This window comes from Panthera pardus, unplaced genomic scaffold (assembly GCF_024362965.1).
Source record: "Panthera pardus isolate Hobbes unplaced genomic scaffold, ASM2436296v1 HiC_scaffold_1, whole genome shotgun sequence".
Lineage (NCBI taxonomy): Eukaryota > Metazoa > Chordata > Mammalia > Carnivora > Felidae > Panthera > Panthera pardus.
In genome coordinates this window covers 65,555,477-65,583,349 of record NW_026526654.1, presented here as the reverse complement: position 1 = coordinate 65,583,349, position 27,873 = coordinate 65,555,477, and the positions used below count along the sequence as shown (strand labels likewise).

The following is a 27,873-nucleotide window of genomic DNA, read 5'->3' as shown; positions in this document are numbered from 1 at the left end:
AGTTTCCCAAAGACATTTTCGTTTATGACGCTTGTATTTACTATCAAAAATGCTCCAGGTGGGTGGTATGTTACATGGTCACCCTAACGATGCTCTAGTTTCAATCCTCTGGCTATCCTATCAAAAAAATGTCAAGCCTTAATTAAACACGGTGTAAGTGTGGCTATAGTGGACTGTCTCTGAAGATGACATCAAGTCCTCCATCTCTGAATAAGGAAAATTCTTATAGATTCAACAAGAACCAAATAGGATATCTAGAAACAAAAAATACAATAAGTAAAATTTAAACCTCACTGGATGAGTTTAAACAGCAGACTAGACACAACTGAAGAAAACTTTAGTGAGCTGAAATATAAGAAAAATAAACTTTCCACAACATAGCATGAAAAGAATACAGGTGGAAAAATCAGAAGAGAGATATAAAATGTAGAGCAAAAAGGCTGAGCATATGTTTAAAATATCAGTAGTGCAATCCGTATCTCAGAAGGAGGGGAAAAAAAGAAACGGAACAAAGGCAACATTTAAAGGGATGGTGTCTGAAATTTTTTAACAGAAGAAAACTAGCAATCAGTTGATACAAGAGTCTCAATGAATCTCAGGTACCTTATGTAAAAAGAAATCGGGACTTAGATATATATTAAAACTTTAGAAATTAAATGTAAAGAAAAAAATGTTAAGTAGCCACAGAGAACAAAAAGATTACCTTCAAAGAAGCTGCAGTAAAACTAAGCAGAATTCTCCATGACAAAAACAACTCAAGGCTGTCAACTATCTTTGATGGTTGAGTGAAAGTATCTGCCAACCTATAATTCTATACTCAGCAAAAACACAAGTTACCAGTATCGGGAATGAAAATGAAGGCATTATTACAAATTTATAGACATTTTAAAAGAAAACAAGTGGAAATTTATGTAAATAAATTTGACAATTTAGATAAAATGAAGAAAGTCAAAACTGACCAAAATGACACAAGAAGATACAGGAGATCCCAAAAGTCCTACAAATAAACTGACTTCACGTCAAGAACTGAGAAGGGTTTGACATTTCACCCAAATTACTTGCAAACTAACAAGTTATCCTGCCACAGTTTCATAGATGCTAGCAGGGGGACATTCTTAGGCCAAGGGAAAAGGACTTTATTATTAACCACAAAACAGCATGGTTCTTACTTTTTATCAGTTGCTTTTGCCCCTGCTATCTGCACATTGGCAGCAACCTACAAGAGGCTCAGGTGGATAATATGCACACAGAGGGTCTGTGTCACCGCTGAGGAACCCCAAGCTTAGAAAATCACCCATCTCATGGAGGCTGCCAGCAAACCTAACAAACCTTTGCCCTGTAAGGAGACCCTATTTCTGGATTTCAAGGCTTTTTGTTATACAAACATCCTTAAAAGGATGGCCTAAGACAAGAACGATCACATGATATGTAGAAATGCTATAGAGAATTGCTTCCCAACTCCATAATCAAAAATTTGCCCACAGGAGCACCTGGGTGGTTCAGTCAGTTAAGCATCCAACTTTGGCTCAGGTCATGATCTCACGGCTCACAGGTTTGAGCCCCATGTCGGGCTCTGTGCTGACAGCTCAGAGCCTGGAGCCTGCTTCAGATTCTGTGTCTCCCTCTCTCTGTCCCTCCCGTGCTCATTCTCTCTCTCTCTCAAAAATAAATAAATGTTAAAAAAAAATTTGTTTTTAATTTGCCCACCAAAAAAATTCCATTTCTTAGACAAATTGGTGAATTCCACTAAATATTTAAGGATAAAAAAAAAAAATCTTATAGTCTTACAAAAAATCTTCTTGGTTACAAGAATAAAGAAAGATCACTTTCCTGACTCATTTTATGACGATAGTGTAACCTTGATACCAAAACCTAATAAAAACATTAGGAGAAAGGAAATTTATGGGCCAATTTCATTCATGAATACAAATGTAAAAATAAGGAACAAAAGATAAGCAAACTGAATCTAGCAATATTCAAAAATATAAATCAAAGCCAAGTTAGAATTATTTCAGGAATGAAAGAGCAATTTTAAAAATCAACACAGTTTTCCAAATAAGATAAATTTTATCATTTCATTAGCTCTCAATACAGAAAAAATATTTGATAAAATTCATCATTCATTCATTGACACGCTGAGCAAAACTAGGAAGAAACAGGAATTTCCCTTATCTAATGAAGACTACCTACCCAAAACAACAAACTATCTAGAACCTACAGCAAACATACCTAAAAATGAAATGTTAAATAGACATGACCCCATTACTACCCCCAACTAGTACAATAAGGCAAGAAAAAGAAATAAAAGGTATAATATTTGGAAGGACACAAAACCGAGGTTTTACTCACAGATTTTTATGATTATGTAGATATAAAAATTTTTTAAATCTATAGATAAGCTATTAGAATGAATAAGGCAGTTGAGCAAGGTTGATGAATACAAGGTCAACATTAAAATTCAACTGTATTTCTATATACCAGAAACAAAGTGATGACAATCTTTTTAAAGAGATACATAACACAGTAGTGTCAAAAATAATCAAATATCTAGAAATAATAAAAATATATAAGATATCTATAGAGAAAACTATAAAAATTATCAAGAAAAATTAAAGGCCTCACAAATATTCATATATTGCAAGAGTCATTTTTAAGACATTAATTTTTCTTGTTGCTATACAGATTCAATACAATTCCAATAAAAAAAATAAATCAGTCAAGTGTTTATGGAAGATTTCAAGCTGATTTTAAAATTTACATAGTAATGCAGAAGGGCCAAGAATAACTAAGATACTCCTGAAGAACAAGGGGGGAAGGGGCTGGCTCCCCTGGATATCAAGACTTACTATATGATAGGGTAAGAAAGTTGTTCAGTAAAGCACAAAGATAAATGAATCAACTAATGGAACAGATACGGAGTCTAAAAACAGACTCTGCTTCAATAAATAACTTATGGCAAAGGTGACATGGCATAACAGTTGAGAAAATGATATTCTTTTTTTTTTTAAGTTTTATTTATTTATTGGGGGGGGGGGGGGCAGACAGAAAGGGAGAGAGAGAATCTTCACCAGGCACTGTCAGCACAAAGCCCAACGTAGGGCTCGAACTCACACACTGTGAATTCACGATCTGAGCCGAAATCAAGAGTTGGACAGTCAACCAACTGAGCCACCCAGGCGCCCCAAAAACTCATAGTCTTTTAAAAGGTACACGATATTCCATATGGAGGAAAGATAAAATTTGACCACTATCTCCCACCATAGAGAAAAAAACAATTCCAGGTAAGCTGTAGATCTAAATGTGAAAGACAAGACAGAAAAGCTTCTGGAAAGTGATACAAAAATACCTTCATGATCTTGGATACTGCAATGGGACACAAAAAGCACAAACCATAAAAGACTAATAAAGTGGAATGTACCAAAGATAACAACTTCTGTTCATCAAAAGACACATTTAAGGGAATGAAAAGGGGAGCCACAGAATAAAAGGCACTTGTAACCCATATAACTGAGGGCATATAAAGAACTACAAATGAAAAAACAAAAAGTCAACTCAGTAAAAACTAGGTAAGCAATCTAAACAAGCATTTCATAAAACAGGAAATCCAAATGGACAACAGACATGTGAAAAGGACTCCACTAGAAATCAGGGAAACGTTGGGGTCCCTGGGTGGCTCAGTCACTTAAGTGTCAGACTCTTGATTTCAGCTCATGTATCTCAGGGTTCATGAGCCCAACATACAGCTCTGTGCTAACCTTGGGATTCTCTCTCTCTCTCTCTTTGCCTGTCCCCTATTTGCATTCTCACAAGTGTGCATGATCTCTCAAAATAAATAAACTTAAGAAAAGAAATCAGGGAAATGTCAAATCAACCCACAATGAGAAATTACTACACATTCATTGTAACAGTTAACATTAAAAACAAAAATTAGACAATGCTATTGGAGAAGAGTTGAAACAAAAAGAACTCACGTACATTGCTGACAGGAATATAAACTGGTATGACTCCTTTGAAAAACAGTTTGGGCTTATCAACTAGAAGAAAAAATAAATATACCCTGTGACCAAACAGAGTCCACACTTACGAATATGCCTTTTAAAAATGTATGCACCAGTGCAATTGTACAAAAATATGATAGCACTGATAATGAGCCACAAAGTACAAACACGGCAAATATCCACTAATAGTAAAAATGGATAAACCGCGTTAAATATATACTTTGGGATACAGCATGCATGCGCGCGCACGCACACACACACACACACACATAACACACACTAAATATATATGTATATATGGAGAGGGAGGGAAAGAGAGAGAGAGGGGGGCTACTGCTATATATATAATGTAGATCAGTCTTAGAAAACAATGTTCAGTGACAAAAGCCAAACTAAAAAAGAGTGCATGTTGTAGGATTCCTTTTTAACGATCATAAACAAAGTAAAATATACAGAATAGGGATGAAGACTTAAATGCTAAAATCATGAAAGAAAATCAAACTGATTACCATAAATGTCAATGATAACGGATACCTCTATGGAGGAAGGAGTGTACTATGATGGAGGAAGGATACCCGGCAGCTTCTGGAGAACTGGTCTTGTTCTATTCCAACTGTTTATGTTAATGTATCTTTTCTGTATGTGTTAGTGTTTGCTTTTTCTAATGTTTGTTAAATTATCTATATTCTTATTTTTAGAAATAGCCACTCAGGAAAACTTTGGCAGTTTCTTATGAAATTTAACACGTAATTACCATACGACCCAGCAAATGCACTCTTGGGCGTTTATCCCAGAGAAATGAAAACTTATGCTTACACAAAAATCTATACACAAATGTTCATAGCAGCTTTATTTGTAGTAGCAAAAAAACTGGAAACAACACAGATGTCCTTCAATGAGTGACTAAATTGTGGTGCATCCATACCATGGAACACCCAGTGAAAGAAAGAAATGAACTACTGAAGCGTGTAAAACCTTGGATGAATCTCCAGGGAATTTAAGTGGGGGAAAAAAAAAGTACTTACATAATTTTTTAAATGATAAAATTATAGAAATGGAATTAGCTATCAGGAAAATACAAATCAAACCCACAATGAGACTATTTCACACTCACTAGGATGGCTGTAATAAAAAGGACAGACTCTATCAAGTGTTGGCGAAGAGATAGAGAAATCAGAACCCTCATACACTGCTAGTGGGAATGAAAAATGGCGCAGTTGCTATGGAAAAGTCTGGCAGTTCTTCAAAAGGTTTAACATAAAGTTACTATATGACCTAGCATTCTACTCCGAGGTATATACTCAAGAGATCCAAAAACATAAGTTCATAAAAAACCTGTACACAAACGCTCTGAAGCAGCATTATTCATAATAGCCCCAAAGTGGAAACAATCCAAATGCCCATCAACTAATGAATGGATAAATAAAATATGGCATATCCATATGATGGAATATTATTCAGCAATAAAAAACTGAAGCATTAATGGTAAATCATGGATGAAACCTGGAAATATTATGCTAAGTGAACAATGCCAGTCACAAAAGACCAAATATGTATTGTATGATTCCATTTATGTGAACTGTCCAGAACAGTTAAATATAGCGAGACAGAAAGTAGGTTAGTGTTTGCCTTGGTTTAGGGGACTGGAGTGAGAATAACAGGTGACTGCTTATATATGGGGTTTCTTTTGGGGGCGATAAAAATGTTCTCAAAAAGACTGTGGTGCTGGGTACATGTCTCTGAATATACTAAAAAACACTGACTTTAAATGGGTAAGTTGTATGGTATATGAATTATACCTCAATAAAGCTGTTATATAAAAAAAGACAATATAATGAAAATACTCCTTTTCATTTTTAAGACAAATAATATTAAGTTTACTTACAGATGAAATAGGAAATTATGAAAAATTCAGAAATATTATGCTTAAGCAGAAAACAGACAGTTTTCCTTTTGGAGCTTTTATTTTATATTATTTTTTTTTAATGGGAGAGAAAAGAGCAATCAATCCATAAAGAGAGAATAGGATCTAAGAACCATACTAAGGTATGCACAGATGAAGTAATAGACGTGGAATTTGCTTTAAAGGAATCCAGCAGTTGATAAAGAAGGTAGAAAAGGGAGTAAAAGGTATATAGAGATTCATATACTATTCTCTCTACTATGTTTGAAATTTTCCATTAAAGAAATTAAAAGTATAACCTTAAGCACCAAACTTCCAGACAAATAATTATTTAAAATATTAGAAAATCAGTTTTACAAAGATATCTATGGTTCTATAGAAATGGCATAAAAATCAATTTTCTAATAAATCTGATTTTCTGAAGACCTTACACAGCACCAGAGTATCCCTCAAAATAAGGCAGTGCACTTTATAATGGAAATTCTTAACAATTTGTATCAAATATGTACTGTCTGATTAAATCTAAAACAGACTAAGATTTGTTTCTTACTATTTATAAAACATCACTACACTCAGGTAACAATCTGCACCATCAGGGCACCTGGGTGGCTCAGTCAGTTAAGCCGTCCGACTCTCAGTTTCAGCTTGGGTCATGATCTCACGGTTTCATTGGTTCGAGCACCACATCAGGTTGTGCTCTGATGGTGCGGAGCCCGCTTGGGATTCTCTCTCTTTCTGTCCCTCCCCTACTAATGCTTTCTCTGTCTCTCTCAAAATAAATAAATAAACTTAAAAAAAAAATCTGCATAGTCAATCAGACAATATACCAACCAAGACGATTAAAAACTGACTCCAAGTAAGGGCTACTGATTAATACAACTGAAAGGAACTGATACAGAATTATAAACACTATTAAAGCTAATTCTTTTCACTTAAGAGTAACCGCATGGAACAATGATCTTAAAATGCAAAAAATCCTCCACAAACGTATTCAAAGCAAATTAAATTTAAATTAAATGACAAATATTTAAGTGCTAAGATATGAGAAGTACTGTGTCTTGTGTGAATAAAAGTAATGGGAGAGAATATAAAACAGTCACTAGTAGCGAATGAGGTACTTGCCTGCTAGAGTGAACAAAGCTAATAGCTGTCTTTCAAAAAATACTATACCCAAAAGTGATCAAAACATTCCTCATTCTTCAGTATGAGCAATAAAAGATGAAATAAAAACGTATATAAAATATTTACAGCTGCATGACAATTAACTTCAAAATGAAACTGAGTCTCTTATGAGAACATGGTAGCCTGAAAAAGGATGAGGGCCTGGCAGATTCCAAGGGTTACTGGAAGTAACTCCAAGGGAGTACTTTTCTCCCCTTCTTTTTCCAAACCTTCATTCTAATAGCACTGTCAGTCTTTGAGACGCCCTGTACAGCAGCCCCTACCTCCTAGACTGTGAAGACGCTGCCACCCTTCAACACTCCCCAAGCGTGTTCACCGAGATTGACACACTTTCAAGAGCTACCATTTTCCTTTATCAAAGCAGCAGAAAGCAGTCATCATCACAGCTTGATCCACTCTCCAATGCGTACCTGTATCTAGTGCCATGTCTCCTCGCTCCGTGCCTCAGCCTTTCCACTCTGGCAGTGTTCCAGATCCATCATGCTCTCGGCCTCTGCACGGGCTGCTTCAACACGCAACAGGCATGCTGTGCTTGCTTGTGCATACCCACACTAATACTTCAGGTGTTAACTCAGACGCTAGGTTCTCAGTGAAGCTTCCGTCTCATTCAAGATAATTTGGCTGCTTCCTCTCTTGCTCCCATGGAACTTCTTCCCCCTCCCACCCGATTTTTAGACACTAACTCTTTGAGGATGGGAACTGTATCTTTTCAAAACAGTTGGTTCTCAGGACACGGGGGTAATAACAGTGATCTCATAGAGGGTGGTCAAATTAAATCTGCTCACCCCACATCATGGTACCTATTTTTCCTCCCAGAATTTTTGAGGATCACGTGATAGTTTATTCAGAAAGTATTTCGTAAAGCACTGTGCAAATGATGCTTTTATAGGCTAAACTTATCTTTCAGACAGTAAACCACTGCTTTTTATCTGAAACTATAGTTGAAAAAAACCAAACACCCCACTGGTCTCTACCGTTGAATTTTTTCTTTTAATTTTTTTAAGTTTATTTATTTATTCTGAGAGAGAGAAAGAGTGCAAATGGGGGAGGGACGGAAAGAGAGGGAGAGAGAGGCAGACAGAGGGAGAGAGAGGGAGAGAGAGAATCCCAAGCAGGCTCTGCACTGACAGTGCATAGCCCAAAGCGGGGCTCAAACACAAAACAGCGAGATCATGACCTGAGCCGCAACCAACAGTCAGACACTTAACCGACTGAACCACCCAGGTGCCCCTCTACCACTTAATTTCTTAATTCCCTAACCAAATAAGCTATGAGATTCCATTCCTAAGATGGGTATGGTAACCTTCAGGAATATTAAAATTCTCCATCTGGGAATTTTTTTTTTTTTTAATTTCCTCTAACTTCAAATGGATAGGAAAATCTACAGTGTTCCAAAGTGGTTCCTTATAATTTGCTTAAGAAGTACACAATATCAGAATGCTTTGCAACAGTCATTCAGGACCGCCAAATTACTTACAATTATTTCTTTTAGTTTTGTCTATACTCCTAAAGCAAGAACTGCAGAGCCCATTATCATTCTGTCCTGTGTCCAAAGATACATAACTTGTCTTTTTACTCATCTCTTCACTTTTTTGCTATTCTTACCATCGCAGGAAAGACATGGGCATGAAGTAAAGAAACTGGTCTCTGGTTCTATTTCTCAAAATCAATCAAAGTAATCTGTTACCTCAAAAAAAGGAAACTATCTCAAACCCACAAGTTGTCAGGTGTGGGGCAGGTAAGAGAAGCATATGAAACAAGTGAGTATGAAATAAGGAATAATGGCTACCAGTCCAACCATCCTGAGAATGACTGCCCTGCTTAAAATCATCAAAGTTCATTAAAAACAAAACAGAAAGCAAGCAAGTAAAAAAGGCCTACAGATTGGATTCAGTTTCTTACCCCAGCACTATTTTAGGAACTATAACACACATAAACTCTTGTGTTATACTGCTGAATTCATCCCTGAACTCGATAACGCTTAAGCACTTCCTCTACCTTTAAAATTAAACTCAAAGAAAAGAACCATAAGACCCATGTTTTCCAAATTAGAGAACACTACAACTGGGAGAGATCATTTTCAATAGAACAGAGTTTGCCAGCCCCTATTTTACTCTGAATAATGAACCAGTTAGTTTGAATATTTTGTCCTAAAACATCTTTGGTCTAGTACTTAAACTCCACCAACAGTCTATGACTTTTTATTTTCCCAATATACTTTCCTTTTATCTGTGCAGCACAGTCACTATCTTTAGTGTCTGAGTTACCATTATTAGTAAAATGAGTTCTCTTCCGATCAATATCCTACAACACACACACACACACACACACACACACACACACACACACACACACTCCTCCTATTCGGAAATGGTCTGGGTCAAAAGGCAAGTCTCCTCCACTAATAATGTCAGCAAATTACTATTTAAACAGCACTCCTTCTAATTCTGTAAATTTAGCCAAGATGATTCTACTGGTTGAAGTAGCCATGGATGTACCACTCTCCAATGATATGTAAACCACAGGACAGACACACCTTGTGCTACAGAGTCAATCTCAGGTTCCCAATCAAATATCACATGGTAAGCTTCTAGGGAAATCCAAATCAAATCAGAGATAGTAAGATGTTAACTCTACAGTTTTACTGTACTCTACAGGCAGGGTAGACCCTAATCCAAAATGACTGGTGATCTTCTAAGAAGAAACTTGGTCACAGAACCACACACCGGGGGTGTCTGTGCACAGAGGATCAACCACGTGAAGCAGCAGCAAGATGGTGGCCATCTGCACATTACAGAGAGAGGCCTCAGAAGAAACCATCATGCTGCCACTTTCATTTTACTTTTTTCAAGATTCATTCATTCATTCATTGAGAGAGAGACACAGAGAGAGAGAGAGAAAGAATGTGAGCATGAGGAGGTAATGGGCAGAGAGAGAAACAATCCCAAGCAGGCTCCATGCCCGAGGTCAATCTCACAAACCGTAAGATCAAGACCTGAGCCAAAACCAAGAATCGGATGCTTAACCGACTGAGCCACTCAGGCACCTTGGCACCTTGATGTTAGACTTCTAGGCTCCAGAACAGTGAGAAAATAAATGTGTTCTTTAGGCCACTCAGTCTGTCCTTTTTGTGAGGGCGCCCTAGCAAACTCATACAATGTGATTTAATACCTGTAATTTAATTTTCTGAACCAACTAGGAGATCTGGTTCACAGATTTTTACAAAAAATGTGCTTTCAGGGTGCGTGGATGGCACAGTCGGTTGAGTGTCCAACTCTTGATTTTAGCTCAGGTCATGATCCGAGGGTTGTGGGACAGCATGGAGCCTGCTTGGGATTCTCTCTCTCTCCCTCTGCCCCTCTCCCCTGCTCGCAAACACACTCTCTCAAAGAAAAAAGAAAAAGAAAAATGTGTTTTCTTCTTGTGCTTTAATAAAAATTTTACTGAAATATAACCTAAATTTTAAAAAAGTACACAAGTCATAAGTTTATAGCTTTGATGAATTTTCACAAAGTGAACACATTCCTATAACCACTGCTCAGATCAAAATATAGAACACTGAAAGCTGTGCTTTGATTCTGAATTCATACATTCATTACAGAATTTGCTATACAATCTCTTACATATCATGAGTGACACTGTTTCCTTTCTAATAGAATTGTTTAACTTTCAAGCATAAGTCTTACTGTGGACATAACCCATCTAGAAATACTGCAGTATTAGAAATACTAAACTTCATAAGGACTAATATGTTAAAAACAAGCAAACCAGAATCATGGTTCTAGCACTGAAGATTTTACTGATTTTTCTTTAATACGAAGAGACTACAGTTATCTCTGTGAGACAGTCTGGTAAACTTACCATTACACAGTTTCCAATTAGTTTTTCTTTCTCCCACTTAACATATTTTAATATTTTTTTTTCTGACAAGACTTAGAAGCAAGTAAAAGCTTTGGTGGAAGGTGAATGTCAGCTGAATCAGTGATGCAGTTAATTTATGTGAATTAATTTTCATGAATTTTATAGTCTTGGAATAAGACAGTTTCTCACAAATGATAGTTTCTTCAGCTAATGAGGTACTGTGTATACATATTTTCCCCTTGCAACTGTCTTCCTGAATAAAGTATATTCAATGGGACAGTTCTATGACTTTGAAGTAGTTATTTCCAAAAGCTGGAAACAGAGAATGTGCGTATCTAAAAGATTAGGGGCTGAAGTCAGAAAAAGAGTCAGAGGTGGTATCCGAGAGCATCTTCTTGAGGTCGTAACAACAGTTCACGGAGACACTGGAGACGTCCAAATGAATAGAAGGGTAGGGATGGGAAGGACGTGTTTGTCACACAGCGAGATTGAGTCCCATTGCGGGAACTAATGAAAGCCTAGTGGAGCAGAGTCAGTCATACCGGGTAGGAGCAGAGGTAGGTGAGGAAGACGGTCGGTCAGAATGGGAATAGGCAGCTGACTGAGAGGGCAGCAGAAACAGGCAATGAGTAGGGGAGAGAAAATGTCTGCAAGGACACAGCATGAAAAACAACAATGTGTTCTAAAAGTACATCTCGGCTTCCTCCTTTACATCTTCCTGAACCTCAGTCTTAGGATATTTGGGTCTATTAAAGTATGCTTTATGTGCAGTATCCCTAGGGATCACAGTAGGGTTTAAAGCCATTTGGGCGCACAGACACTCAAAAAGCTGAGGGTCAAAGAACACATCAGTGCCACTTGTACTAGGGAGTTACACTTACACAGTTACAGTTATACAGTAAGTTACACTTATCAGTGTAAGTGGTAAGTTGTGAAGTATGGCACTAAGTAACTTAGTAAAAATTGTAATAGCACGTTCGGTCCATAATTTTTTCAAAGGTGGGGTATATGTCAAGGTCATCTCTATAAAGACACGATTTCCAATTTCTAAATAAAGGTAAAGCTACAGTTTATTCTCTCAATCCTGATTTGGATTCTTCCAGAAGCTGACTCTAAGACACGGTTTTACAGTTCAGGTAACTTATTTGTGAGATGATCCCAAGAAACTTTGAAAGATGGCTGGGGAAAAGAGACAGGAAGAGGAAAGAAATTACTGAAGAGATGAGTCTCGAAAATTGGTACCAACTACGTATCACTGTGGAAAACTTGTTTAATCTTGCTACAGACATTGTAGGACATGTGTCCAGAGTTACCCCACTTGAGGGTTAAGGGAGTTGGGTATTTACCCACCAGTTCCTGTCAGATACTGGCTGAGAGCGGTTCTCAGAGTGAGTGTTAACACCCTAGCATTTCTGACTAGCCCTCCATGAAGGCAGAGTGGCTGGCAGTAGAGAAAACATTCAGGAAGACACACAGATGTTGAGATCTAGAAGTTGGCCGGTGTGCACAGAAATGGCAAGGGAAGAAAGACTGCGGGCAAGCACTGAGCATCATGGTATTTATGCCATAATCCCCAATCCGTGGGACACTGTCCCTAATTTGGGAATGTAAGAAAAATCACCCTTCACCCAGAAGCTGCAGAAAAAGGACTGTGCACTGCTCTAAATCACCAGACATTTTCCTTTGCTAAACAGTATAGGTGTTCCTCTCAAGAAACTGTTGAGCTATGGTGCATGACAAGTGACACAGTAAGGAAAAACCTGCAAGATCCTCACAGTCATTAAGGTTTGGCTCAGTTATGAAAACGAAACCGAAGCTGTAAACAATCCTGCGCGGTGTGCTGTTTTTCTGTATGAGCAGAGAAGGCTACAACTTCTAACCATAAAATATTCTCAAGAAAGACGGACTCTTTTAGAGGGGGAAGGGGGGAAAATGTGAACACTGAATGTGTCCGTAGGGTTTCCCCCCCTTTTTCTTCTGGAAGAGCTAATGGTACAGTGTAAGCAAGAAATTGTGGACCGATACGCATACATAGAGTTCTTAAAAAAATAATAATCACCAGCTACATGTCTTTTCAAACACAGCAGTCTTTTAGAGCATGCTGGCTCTCTATCAGTGTTTCACCTCTGGCCAGGCCACAGCTGTCGAGTTCTAACAGTTGGTAAGAACACAGAGGAAGGAGTTTCTATTTCAGAACTTAAAAACGTTTTACTGAGTTGTTTTGCATTAAAGACACATAAATTCAAGTGACTTTCAAGAGATTTTAAACTTAAATTCAACTTAAAGGAAATAGGTTTCTCTGTTCCTCATCAATCTCTTTTATATTGCAAGAAATATTCTAAATCAAGGTTTATATACAAATTGAATATAATATCCCCATTGTTTATACTGACAGATAGGGATACACTCCCTATCCATATTATATGTAGTAAATTAATGAATATTTTTTTATTCCATTCATCACATAAATTCTTATACCACCTGCTTTTATTGTGTGTATGTGTGTGTATGTGTGTTTAAGCTTATTCATTTACTTTGAGGGAGAGAGAGCGTGAGCAGGGGAAGGGGCAGAGAGACAGGGAAAGAGAGAATCCCAAGCAGGCTCTGCATCATCAGCACAAAGCCTGATGCAGAGCCTGAACTCATGAACCGTGAAATCATGACCTGAGCCGAGATCCAGAGTTGGATGCTTAACCAACTGAGCCACCCAGGCACTCCTATTTTAGTGTTAACCTTTGTTTTAAAAGCCCTCTTTCTTTAGAGTTTGGGCAGACTGAATTAAGATTTCCTTCTTCCTAAATGTATCTGGTTAACTGTATGTAACTTTAACCATATACAATCTGAAAATAACCCAAACACATTCAATAAACACTGCTTAAGTATACCCCCCAGCAACAATGTCGCAAGTTAGACATCAGTACCTCAGTACAACTTAGAATGATTTCTTTTCTGTCATTTCTTTTTATTTTAGTTGACACACAATGTTCTGTCACTTCTTTATCAGCCAAATTCCTTAGACAGTTCTACAGAGAGTGCTTCATGCCTTCACAGTAATATAAATGACTTGATGAATTATATTTTCTCCAGTGGTGCCTTTACAAGTGAACACTGTGAGCTGTGCAGATGCAAATCACTGTGCCTTCAGATAGAACTGAACCATGTATCAGAAGAGGAGAAAAATCAGGAATCATTGGAATTTGAGCATTATAGCTCCCAATGACTAGATCTATAATGATATTGGAATTACTGTTTTTTGGTTTTTTGTTGGTTTTTTTTTTTTTTTTTTTAGGTATCCTAATAATGTTGTGGTAATTTATTTACAAAAAAAGGAATCCTCATGGAGATACATACTGAAGAATTTTAGGAGAGAATAATATACTGTGTGAGATTTTCTTTAAAATACTCCTGGGGTGCTTGGGTGGCTCAGGCAGTTAAGAGTCCGACTCCAACTCCGACTCAGGTCATGATCTCATGGTTTGTGGGTTTGAGCCCCACATCAGGCTCTGTGCTGACAGCCCAGAGCCTGGAGCCTGCTTCAGGTTCTGTGTCTCCCTCTCTCTCTACCTCTCCCCCGCTCGTGCTCTGACTCTCTCTCTCAAAAATAAATAAACATTGGGGTGCCTGGGTGGCTCAGTTGGTTAAACATCTGACTTTGGCTCAGGTCATGATCTCACGGTTCATGGGTTTGAGCCCCGCATTGGGCTCTGTGCTGTCAGCCCAGAGCCTGCAGTCTGCTTCAGATTCTGAGTCTCCCCCTCTCTCTCTCTGCCTCTCCCCTGCTCGTGCTCTGACTCTCTCTCTCTCTCTCTCAAAAATAAACATTGAAAAAATAAAAATAATAAATAAAATAGTCCTGTGAGGTACAAAGGGCAGTGGCTGTAGTACAGCTGAAACAAGACTGACTATACTATTTCTCTCCTTTTGTATATGCTTAAAATTTTTCCACAATGAAAAGTTAAAGAGAATATGGGGGTGGGGAAGAGAAAAAAAGTTTAGTTTTCTTTCCTGGTAAGTTTTTATCATGAAAAGCCCTATAGATAATTCTTCTCTACTAATACACTAATATATAAGTGAGAAATCTGCCACATTTCAACTTTGTACTGCTTTTTTCTCCTTCCTAAACCTAAACTTTCAAGCTTGAAATTTAAGAATTAAATCAAGCTTGAGGGGCGCCTGGGTGGCTCAGTCGGTTAAGCGGCCGACTTCGGCTCAGGTCATGATCTTGCGGTCCATGAGTTCGAGCCCCACGTCGGGCTCTGTGCTGACAGCTCAGAGCCTGGAGCCTACTTCAGATTCTGTGTCTCCCTCTCTCTGACCCTCCCCTGTTCATGCTCTGTCTCTCCCTGTCTCAAAAATAAATAAACGTTAAAAAAAAAATTTAGGATTAAATCAAGCTTGAATTAGAGTGGATGAGGTAGAAGGTGACAACCCTTTAAATGTAAGAATTTTTTCAGGGGCAATAAAAAGCCATGTTTAAATCACCATGTTTTTTTGCTCTACGATTCTTCATCAGCTAGAACTTACACAAAGAAAAATGTACTTTTGTGGTCATGGTAAATACCCGAAAGTGTTTTAAAGAAGTAATCTGATAAACAGTGGCTAATGAAAAAAATATGGTGCTTAAGAGTAGATATTTTGGGGTTACCTGGGTAGGTCAGCAGGTTAAGCATCCAACTCAATTTTGGCTCAGGTCCTGATCTCCTGATTCCTGAAATCAAGCCCCATCTAGGGCTCTGTGCTGACTGGGTGGACCCTGCTTAGAATTCTCGCTCTCCCTTTCTCTCTGCCCCTCCCCCCATCAGGCTCAGGCACTCTCCCTCTCTCAAAACAATAAACTTTAAAAAAAAAATTTAAGGACAAAATAGAAAATTCTTAAACATCCATATAAAGCTAAAACCTCAAGGGCAGTCTCCTAAAAGCACACAAATTTCTTCTGACACAACAGAAGAAAAACAGCAGGAGGAGCAGCAGGAGGAGGAGGGAAAGCAGAGAACAAAAGCAACTACTGGGAGGTGAACAGGTTTTGGTCACTCCTGCTGGCTCCTTCAAAAAAAAAAAAAAATTATTTCATGACTTCAGTATCATCATTAGCTATATCAAATAGCTTGTCTGCTAAAAATAACAGTTTCTCTTATACGAGACCATGATTTCTTGTCCTTGGCAAGAAATTTTGGGCTCAGTAGTTATTTGTTGCAAGGGGCTGTCCTATGCACAGTAGGATATCTGGTGGCATTCCTGCTCATTAGATGCCAGTAACAAGTCAACTGTGACAACCAAACACATCTCTAGAAGCTGCCAAAGTTGTCCCCAGGTAGGAACCACTGCACTAGATAGTTATTAAAGATATATACCTGGAGGTGGCAGGTTAAAAATATATTCATAATCTACAGACGATGATCAGACAGGTTATTTTTGATTCTGCAAGGCAAATCCAATCGGGAATTGAAGAAGGAACTGAGGTTTACAATAGGTAAAACTATCACTGTGATAAAAACCCAAAACAAAAGCAGCGGTATATAGCCTTATAGAACTTTGGGAGGTAAAATTCAGCAGGGCAATGATGGGGCAGGAGTGCAAATGTGTATGAATAAAGTCAACTTAAACCTGTTTATAGAAGTAGCTCTTTTCACAGACAGCATGTTACAAAATGCACCATAAATCCCTAAAAGTGGGTGAAGACATACAGGATTCTTTTTATTATTCTTCATCAGTGTATGTGTGAAATACAAAATAAAAAGTTAAATCTCTTCTATTTCTCCCTTTCTTTTTTTAATGTTACCTTTTAATCAGGAAACTGATCTTGCGGTCACGGTGAAAACCACTAGTATGAGGATTAAGGGCACAAGCTTATAAGCTGCATGATATTAGTCAAGCTGTATCCTATGTAAAGCCCATTTCTCTCATCAATCAAATAAAATAACAATGGTACCTACCTCAGGCTTGCTGCATGAAATAAAGGAAATAATTCATGTAAAGTGCTCACCATAGTCAACAAAATACGTGCTTGGAGATTACCTATTTCTGTTACCTTTCACTGCTTAATGGTAAGAAAGATGTAAATGTTGTAAATATTTATGCCTTAATAAAAACCTCCTTCAATTCTTCCAGACCAAATAGTTACAAGAATATAAAATGACACAAGGCACTTTGCATCACAACCTGTGTAGTCAAGAATATAGTTCAAATGTAGGTTTCAAATTCATTTTGGTAGCCCTTCCTATTCTGTTGTGATGTAGCTTTTTACCAGGGCTGGTTCCCTATAAGTGGGACTAGTGAGGCCGTGGGAGAAGTGGCTGTTACTTTTTTACATGAAAGCCTTTGGTGTCCTATGCATCTTTAAAAATTTTTTTAAATATGTATGTGACTTGCATTTTATTTCTATTGGACAGCACTTTAAAGATTCTACACCCACTGTGGAGCTCAAATTTACAAACCAAAGATCAAGAGTCCCATGCTCTACTGACTGAGCCAGACAGGTGCCCCATGCACGTTTTATAAAATAAAGAATGTGGGGGCGACTGGGTGGCTCAGTCAGTTAACCATCTGACTTCGGCTCAGGTCACGATCTCCCAGTTCGTGGGTTTGAGCCCCCTACTGGGCTCCGTGCTGACAGCTAGGAGCCTGGAGCCTGCTTCAGATTCTGTGTGTGTGTCTCTCTCTCTGCCTCTCCCCAACTCGCACTCTGTCTCTCTCTCTCAAAAAAGAAATAAACATTAATTTTTTTAATTAAAAAACAAATAAATAAAATAAAGAATGTAAGGGGTGCCTGGGTGGCTTAGTCGGTTAAGCAGACGACTTCGGCTCAGGTCATAATCTCACAGTTCATGAGTTCGAGCCCCGCGCTGGGCTCTGTGCTGACAGCTCAGAGCCTGGAGCCTGCTTCAAATTCTGTGTCCCCTCTCTCTCTGCCCCCACTCACACTGTCTTTCTCTCTCTCTCTCTCAAAAATAATTAAACATAAAAAATAAATAAATAAAATTTAAAAAAAGAAGGTGAAGAGTGCCTGGCTGGCTCAGTTGGTAGTACATGGGACTCTTGATCTCGGGGTCATGAGGTTGAGCCCCCACACTGGATATGGAGCCTACTTAAAAAATAATTAAATAAAAATAAAAATAAAAATAAAATAAATAAAGAGTATGAATTGCTTTTTAAAGTAATAAACCAAATTTAAAGTCTTAAGCTTCTTTTTTTCTGTAAGGAATTACTGTATTAATACTATCAAAGAATACAGTTTTAAGCACTCAAAGTATAAAGCCAACCAAGTAATGTGTCTTCTCTTTCCATAATGAAAGGCTATGTGGCAGAAAAAGAAAAATCAGTTGTAAGGCATTTTCTCCATTTTAAATATTGATATAAGAATGCTCAAAGAACCAGAGACAAAACCATGTCTGTGAGCAACAGTCTTGCATAAGGTTTAAAAAACTAATAGCAATAGAGACTCCTGGGTGGCTCGGTCGGTTGAGCATCTGACTTCTGCTCAGGTCATGATCTCACGGTCCATGAGTTCAAGCCCCATGTCGGGCTCTGTGCTGACAGCTCAGAGCCTAGAGCCTGCTTCAGATTCTGTGTCTCCCTCTCTCTCTGCACCTTCCCTGCTCATACTAAATGGCAATAAAGTTATCTGAAACACCCAAAGAAAATGATTTTTTAAAAAATTAAGATGGTTTTACTTTTTTTGAAAAACACTGGTAGTTTTAAATTAACACTGTTTCAAGACCTAGTTTTAATACTTAAAGTAATATAATATGCACTGTAAAACTGATTTTACTATGTCTGTAAAGAAGCCAGGTTCTTCCTAAGTATACATGAATCAAAACAAAGAACCAACTTTATAACCTGGAAGCTATAGAAAATTAAAAGGAAAAAGGAGAAACATGTTTGTACAGCCTATCAGTACATCCAGGCATAATAAAAACCTTCCAAGTTCTTCTCAGCTGCTTTACCAAAAGGAAATGAGAGGTTTGAGGATAAAAACTGAGCATCACAGAATTTTAGGAAGAGTAAACACAACATACAATAAAGATAAAAACTTGAAGATGCTTTCTAAAGTTAGGTTACTTTAACAAATTCATAGCAATGATTAAAACTGACAAAAACCAACATGCCAATATTCCTAGCATAAATTATACATCAATTCTTCTGAGAAATAATACTATATTACCTAACTCATACTCAAAACACTGACAGTATGCTTATCACAATACAGATATAGAAAACTGCATTACCAAAATAAAAAATGCTTGAGTGGCAAGGCTAACACAAAATTCAAATATTTTCTTTTATCCTCATAGTTTTCACTGATCAATCAGTATTTCTCACCAGAAAACATGGGATTGAGTTTTTAAGTTTCTCATTAATAATTACTTTCGATCACATAATTTTTAAAAAAATTTTTTTTACATTTACTTATTTTTGAGAAACAGAGTGAGACAAAGCGTGAGTGGGGAGGGGCAGAGAGAGGAGGAGACACAGAATCTGAAGCAGGCTCCAGGCTCGAGCTGTCAGCACAAAGCCCAGCGTGGGGCTTGAAACCACAAACTGTGAGATCGCGACCTGAGCCGAAGTCGGATGCTCAACCGACTGAGCCAACCAGGTGCCCCTTAATCACATAATTTATGCTAAATTCTAGGAAATTTAAAAAATTCATGTACTAAAGAAACAAAAGAAACAACAAAAAAAGGCTTGTCAAGAAATACTCTACACTAAAAAATCTCTATTCAATCTAAACACTGAACTTCCTAACTGTTAGAAATTCAGATGACACTGCTTAAACCATCTCTAAAGAATTTTGTTTTCTTCATTAATATTGTGAAGAATTTGTCGTAAGCAATTGCAAACTCTCACAATAATATACACTAACTCCAGGACAATGGTTACTTCTGGAAAGGAAGGTAGAATGGGACCAGGAAAAAGAAAATGGAATGTCAACTGTATCTAAAATGTTTTATATCCTGGGGCGCCTGGGTGGCTCAGTTGGTTAAGCGGCTGACTTCAGCTCAGGTCATGATCTCACGGTCTGTGAGTTCGAGCCCCGCATCGGGCTCTGTGCTGACAGCTCAGAGCCTGGAGCCTGTTTCAGATTCTGTGTCTCCCTCTCTCTGACCCTCCCCCATTCATGCTCTGTATCTCTCTGTCTCAAAAATAAATAAACATTAAAAAAAAAAAATTAAAAAAAAATAAAATGTTTTATATCCTTAAAAAATATGGCAAATATCAAGTTATGAAATAGAGATGTTGCACACAAGTTACGCCATTCTCTACACTTTACTACAGGCTTGAAATATTTCATTAAAAAAATAAATCAGCTTTAATGGATTTAACTTGTGATTCCAAACCTTAATGTTATTCTTACAAGTTTTCCTTTTTCTCCTCCTCACCCTCATCCCCAAATTATGAAATCCACACTATATAACAACCATGTATCTATACATAAATACCTGAACATGAAAAGAGTATAAGCATGCCTTTTACTCTCTTTTCCAACCATTGAATAAAGGAACATTTTCTGCTATTAGGTTTAACTTTCCAGAGAGTAGGCCTGACTCAGGCAGTTGGCAGAAATCTCAAAGCTGAACCTCTGCAGTCAGCCACAAACCTTGGTGGCAGCTCGGGAAATATACAAAACACTAAGGTCATACATTTTGGCTTCAGTTTGTTCTTCCTGACAAGTATAAAAGTGCCAGAAACTGATATGATCCCAAATGTTCAGTAGCATGGCCATTACTCAAGAGTAAGGAAAAAATAAGGCTTCCCGACTTCTGCCACCGGGGTCTTTGCACATAACTCACTGGAAGAGTGGAAAGCCTGGTGCACTTGCTAAAGCGGAGGACACTTAGAGGTGGCTGCCACACAAACTCTGGTTATCAGGCTCCAGTATCTGGAAGAAATTCTCAAAAATGAATGGAATAAGCCCATCCTTTCAAAGAAACAACCGAGAGTATTTGATACCATTAATAAAATTCAGGGGCACCTGGGTAGCTCAGTCAGTTGAGCGTCCAATCTTGGCTCAGGTCATGATCTCACGGCTCGTGATCTCATGGCTCGTGAGTTCAAGCCCCGTGTCGGGCTCTGTGCTGACAGCTCAGAGCCTGGAGCCTGCTTCGGATTCTGTGCCTCCCTGTGTCTCTGCCCCTCCCCACTTGTGCTCTGTCTCTCTCTCAAAAATAAATATTAAAAATGTTTAAAAATTAAAATTCAACCTTTAAAATGAAAATTAGCCCTTGTTAAAAACTTACACCCATCACCATAAACTTGACAGCACTCTAATACCTAAAGATCTTCTGATTAAGACAGTGATGTTAATGAATGCAAAATTTCGATATTGAGTAAGGAAACATGGCAACATGTGGAAGAAGTGCACAACTCAGTGAACCAACATTCTCAAAATGATGCACATGTGATGTTACAAAATCATGCATAGGTAAAAGATCTATTCAAAGTACTGAATAAGGGGCGCCTGGGTGGCTCAGTTGGTTGGGTGTCTGACTTCGGCTCAGGTCATGATCTCGCGGTCCGTGAGTTCGAGCCCCGCGTCAGGCTCTGTGCTGACAGCTCAGAGCCTGGAGCCTGTTTCAGATTCTGTGTCTCCCTCTCTCTCTGACCTTCCCCCATTCATGCTCTGTCTCTCTCTGTCTCAAAAATGAATAAACGTTTAAAAAAAAATTTTTTTTAAATAAAAAAAAAAAAGTACTGAATAAACCTTGTGGATTTCAATGTAACAGACTATAAAAAGTTTACTGATCCGATTTCAAATTCTATGCTGCAACAAACCTTTAAGAAACTACCACTTAGTAAAATTTTCGTGTAGTATCAAAAGAATATTCACAATTATCTGAAAATGTCATTAATTACTCCTCTGTTTTGTAACTGCATAATTTGTCAGAGGTCAGATTTTCTTCAGATACTTAACCAAAATCAACATACCACTCGAGACTGAATGCAGAAGTGGGCAGGAGTATACAGCTAGTCTTTTAAGCCAGATATTAACGTGATTTACAAAATGCCAAATTTCACCCTATTTTTTTTTTAAAACAAGGCTTTTTCACATATATATGTGATTTATGTTAACACATAATGTATAAAGGAGCTCTAAGACCAAAAAGTTCAAGAACCACTGCACTAAAGTGATATAAAATCATTACAATTATGACAGATAAGGCTAAATAAAACCTCAGAGTCCCATTGCATGGCAATAGGTAATATGCATATGGTGATGATTTAGGCAACACAGTATAAGTCATGTTTAAAAGCAGGGATGAGAAAAAAAAAAAATTCAACAAAAAAGAGCTGTAGTTTGAGTGCTAACAACCTCATATACACATATATAAAGCTTAATTCACACCTCTGAAAATTATACAATATCCCATCCTCAACAAATGGGGGAAATGCACCAAGTTAACAGTTTCTCATTAACAGCCAAAACTTCAACTTGAAATAAAAAGATTACCTATATTTGGGCTTCATTTACCATACTTGCGGGACAGTCCATATAAGGCAGATTATAAATCCTACAACATTTCCAACATGACTAGTAATTCTCCATCTTCAAGGAGCATTCCCACAGATATACATTTTACTTCAAATTCAAACACATTCTAAGATAAATATGTTTTAGTATATGTTACCAAACTCAAGCTTAAAATAAGGCAAGCCACCACCAAGTAAATTCTCATACTTCCAATTATCTCAGCTGCTATATTATCCAGGGAATAGGTCTTATTATAATGTGTACAGTGGTTAACCAAGTGTTACAGCACACAGTGCTGAACTACTCTGATTAGCAAAAAAAAAAAAAAAAAGTAAAAGAATCAGCTGTGCCAAAATTAAAATATAACGAGCAAGAAATAAAGTGAGAAACAAAGGAATTTAATATTCAGTTTTGAACCTCAAACGTCTTAAGAAACTCTGAAGAAGAAAGCCCATCCTTTGTCACTAATAAGTCATCTCCCTTAAAAACCATTCTAAAATGTACCTTTGGAGTAGTAATTCTTAAGAGAAAATAAATGATTTTAGCACCTTTGCTCACCCACTATATTGCTCAATCCTAGCCCAGGCACTATGGAGATAAGCATGAGACACAGTATCCTACCCACAAGGTTTAATTCAGGGGCAAAATGAGTAAAACAAACCTTACTATCAAGAAAGAAGAATCAAGCAAGACTAGAGCAGCGAAGGAAGGTGGCTTCAACTAAAAAAGGCAAACAAATCCTTGGTGGGGGGGAGAGGGGGGAAACAAAGGGGAAAAGCAGGGGCAGGTGCCAGGAAGCTACTGTAAAAGGGATTCCAGCAGACTGAACCAGAGAGGGTAGCGAGGATGGGTGAAGTTTTCACAGGACTGCTTCAGGGGACCACACAAACATTTACATGTGATTTTTCCAACAGAAATGACGAAACGAGACACCTGACTAAATGTGTGAGTAAAAGGAGGCTAAGAATTATCATGACCAAGAGAATAAAAGACTGATGATGTTATCACTGACAGAAATATGAATATCTGGAGAATAAACGAATGGAAAAATCAATATGACTTTTGTAACAAAAAATCCAAGTGGATTATCTGTTCAGACAACTAAAGATGGGTGGCTCAGTCGGTTAAGTCTCCGACTTCTCCTCAGGTCAGGATATCATGGTTTGTGGGTTCGAGCCCAGCACTGAGCTCTGCAATGACAGCTCAGACCCTGGAGCCTGGTTTGGATTATGTCTCCCTCTCTCTCTCTGCCTATCCCCCGCTCATGCTTTGACTCTCAAAAATAAATAAACATTAAAAAAAAAAACAACTTAAAAAAAAAAAAAAAAGACGGGATTGGACATCAGATGAGAGCCCAGACCTTTGTCACGGCTACCACCGACAGGTCCAAGTCCTCTGTCATTTCTCCCCTGATTACTGCAGTAGCCTCCAGCTCCCACACTTGCCCTCAGAGTCTCTTCTCTACTTGCTGGCCAGAGTCATTCTTTAAAATGTAAATCAGATCAAATCTCTATTCTGTTCAAAACTATCCAGTGGCTCCCCACTTTTCTCAGAATAAAATCCAAAACCGTTACTGGTTTACAAGCTCCTTTATGACCGACCGGTCACTGCCAACTCCTTCTGCTCCAGCTCACTACTACCACTAGCCCACTACTCTTCCCGTTGGCCCGTCTATTCCACCCTACATTGACCTCCTTGCTACTCCTGGAACATGCTAGGCTTGCTCCCACCTCAGGGCAAATGTGTTGTTGCTTCTGCCTTGAGAACTCCTAGCTGGCTTACTAACACCACATGGCTACGTCTTCTGATGGAGTTCAAGGCTGTGCAAATCCCATCTTCTCAATGGACCCACACTGACCACACTACTTAAATTTGCAAGCCCCACCCTCAACCCAGTACTCCTGACACCACTCTCTGCCTTTTTCTCAGATAATTTACCACCTTCTAGACTAAGATGCAATTTACTCATTAAGTTTATTATTTGTTGCTATTTCCTCTTACTTAAAATGTAAGCACCATAAAGGCTGGGATTTTGCTCACTGAAGTACCCCAACTCTAAATAAAAGAGGTCCTGCCAACAACAGGTACAAATATCAGTTTGCTGAATTAATGAACTGCTGCAGAAGGGTCAAAGGTAATGAAAACTTAGAACACCGAATGCCACCGTGGTTCTATCAGCTCTAATCCTACCCATTTCTTCCAATATTTGCTATCTCCGTAATGATCTCACCATTTATCCAGATGCTCAAGCCAAAAAAGCCTAGAAACCATTCTAGACTTCTCACTCATCCAATTGTCCGAGTCAATTCATCACCAAAAGCTGTCAAAATTACCTCTGTTATCTCTCGAAGAGGATATTCTTTTCCACTCCCACGGCACCAGTTCAAACTTTTTTGTCTGTAAACTAGACTATCAGGTCCACAACTGAGTTTTTTGCTTTGATCCAACAAGGACTATTTAATGGATTTTAATAGATTATGACAAAGTATGACAGGTAGGAGAAAGCAAAGTGAAGAAGAATAGGGTATCTGAAGGCAAGAAAAATGCTTTTTATCTTTATTTCCCTCCTCCTATTCAAGGCACACTTATTCATGTAAATATTCATATACTTTTAAGGTACAGCTCAAATATTATCTCCATTTTTGAAGTCTTTCCCAGTTCCTTCAATTAAAGTGCATATTCTTTTTCCTTCTTTATACATAGCTCCATGAGAGTACTTTCTGTAACACTTATTTTTTCCACATACCAGTTGCCCAACTGAACAAAAGTCTAGTCTTACTCTAACAGAGCTTAGAATTAAGTATCTATTGAACAGATGAATGAATAGCAACTTTTAGTCTAGGATTTGCAATTATAAAGAATAAAACCTAAGTTCGAACAAACATAGGGGCGTAAATTATAAAAGAAACATAAGTTATTTAATTTCCAACAAATAGTAGATAAAAACACTAAACCAAAGATCCAAGCAGGAAAAAGTGAAGACTGAACACAGGCATTTCTCTCTACATACCGGTACAGAGATAAGAAGACTAGCTAAAAAAATATTTAATAGAGAAATAGATTTAGAATTTCACAGAGAAATGTCAAGGCAGAAAAAGAGTCAAACCCCAAATGGTCTTAAAAATAAAACATGTTCCCTCAGATAGGAATACTCAACTAGAAACGAACTGTGGTCACAGAACACTCAAGAAATGCAGAATGGTTTAATTAAGAAGACAATGTAAAACATATCAGTCCCCTCTAATTCCATCCTCACAAAAAAACTCTAACATACAAAATTGAATCATTAAAAATAGTGGTTCATTAAAGTTTTTTTTTTCCCCCTCGGTCACTGAGGCAATCCAAAAATACTGAACGGGGCACCTGGGTGACTCAGTCGATTAAGCGTCCGACTTCAGCTCTGGTCATGATGTCGCGGTACACGAGTTCGAGCCCCGTGTCAGGCTCTGTGCTGACAGCTCAGAGCCTGGAGCCTGCTTCAGATTCTGTGTCTTCCTCGCTCTCTGCCCCTCCCCTGTTCATGCTCTTGCACACACACGTGCGCTCTCTCACTCTCTCTCATAAATAAATAAATAAATAAAGCAGTAAAAAAACAAAACATAAAAATCTCTATTGGCTGAAGTTCATCAAATGGTATACACACAGAGAGCTAAACTGCAAGCACATGGCTTAAAATAAACTTGAAACCTAAAGTGTTTAAAAACAAGATCTAATATAGGGGCACCTGGCTGGCTCAGTCAGTAGAGTATGCAACACCTGATCCTGGGGTCATGGCTGAGTTCAAGCCACATATTGGGCCCGGAGCTTACTTAAAAAAATATATACATCTATAGATAGCTAGAGCTAAAAAAAAAAATCTAATAATAACAGTTAATAGTCACTGACCATTTATTATGTAGAGTGTTGTTGTGTTTTAAATATATTCCTATTTATACATAAACGTAAATAATTATTATCCCATTTCACAAATAAGGAAAACAAAGCCCAGAAAAGTGCAAGGAGAACCAAGGAACAATGACTTAAACCGAAATGACTGCTATTAATAATAAGAAAAAAGTTTCCTTATAGTCTGCAGCATCTAGCAGCAACTTAGACTTGCATTTGTATTACCACAGCTCTACAAAGCAAGAACATATTGTCCAAACTCCAAAAGAAGGATGACAATCTTGATCCACTTCCATATCCCTGCCAAGATAATCCTTATAATACCATATTCACTTTGGAGTACACTGTAACCAGAAATGTGAACACAAAATGTTCAAAAAGAGAACAATACTAACTAAAGAATTTACGAGATTAAAAATGGAAGATAAAGGGGCGCCTGGGTGGCTCAGTCAGTTAAGTGTCCAACTTCGGCTCAGGTCATGATCTCGCAGTTTGTGAGTTCGAGCCCCGCATAAGGCTCTGTGCTGACAGCTCGGAGCCTGGAGCCTGCTTCGAATTCTGTGTCTCCCTCTCTCTCTGCCCCTCCCCTGCCTGCACACGCTTACTCTCTCTCTCTCTCTCTCTCTCTCTCTCTCTCTCTCTCTCTCTCTCTCAAAAATAAATAAACATTAAAAAAAATGTTTTTAATGGAAGATAAATTTTGAGGATAACAAACCTTATCGTTCTAAATCACTGTCTTTTAAAACTTTCATTTTTTAAAATGTTTTATTTATTTTTGAGAGAGACAGAGACAGAGCACTAGCGGGGTAGGGGGAGAGAGAGAGGGAGACACAGAATCCAAACAGGCTCTAGGCTCTGAGCTGTCAGCACAGAGCCTGCTAAATCACTGTCTTTTATATAAGTAATAAATCACATGTTGAAAAATTAGCAATTTAGTAAAATGTAAAAAAGCTGAAATAGGATACCTTTTTCTACAAAAGTAGTTCAAAATTGTCCTACCTCAAACTTTTTCACGGTTCTGCCTCCTATTTACGATCTTGGTACTATGCCTCTTCTACTCCAGGGCCAACACAAAAGTGGAAAAAACCCACAGGTTCAATAGGTATTATTAAATCCTATCAATCACAAGACAAACACCAGATTCCTTGGATGCACTTGTGCTATGCCCTGCATGGCATACAATAAATATTTGTTGAATGACTGAATCCTCTCCAAGAGAAAATGCAAGTATTTAACACTTTCTACCTCCCATAATACTACACATTATTATAGTATCAATATTATTGTAGCATCAGAATAATGCAATAAAACAAAACTTTTACCCTAAACCACATGCAGAAAAATTATTTTACCCCTGTGTTACATTCTACATTAAAAGTGGGGGAAAATACTAATATTTTTTAGATCAGTTTTTATAGCTACTGGTATTCTAAGACATCACAAAAAATTTATCTGAACATATTCTTTTTTTATAACAATAACATCCTTAACATACTATAATTTCTTATAGCCTTTTTTGTAATGTTTAATGCAGATATGACAAAATCACAAATCATTTTCCTTACACAACCAACAAA

At 37.8% G+C, this 27,873-nt stretch overlaps 1 protein-coding gene across 2 annotated transcripts in view; it reads right to left on the bottom strand.

Moving 5' to 3' along the window:
- Nucleotides 1-27,873, bottom strand: part of GTF2F2 (general transcription factor IIF subunit 2) — a 154,028-nt gene that overhangs the window by 100,778 nt on the left and 25,377 nt on the right. The gene's annotated exons all lie outside the window — the stretch shown is intronic.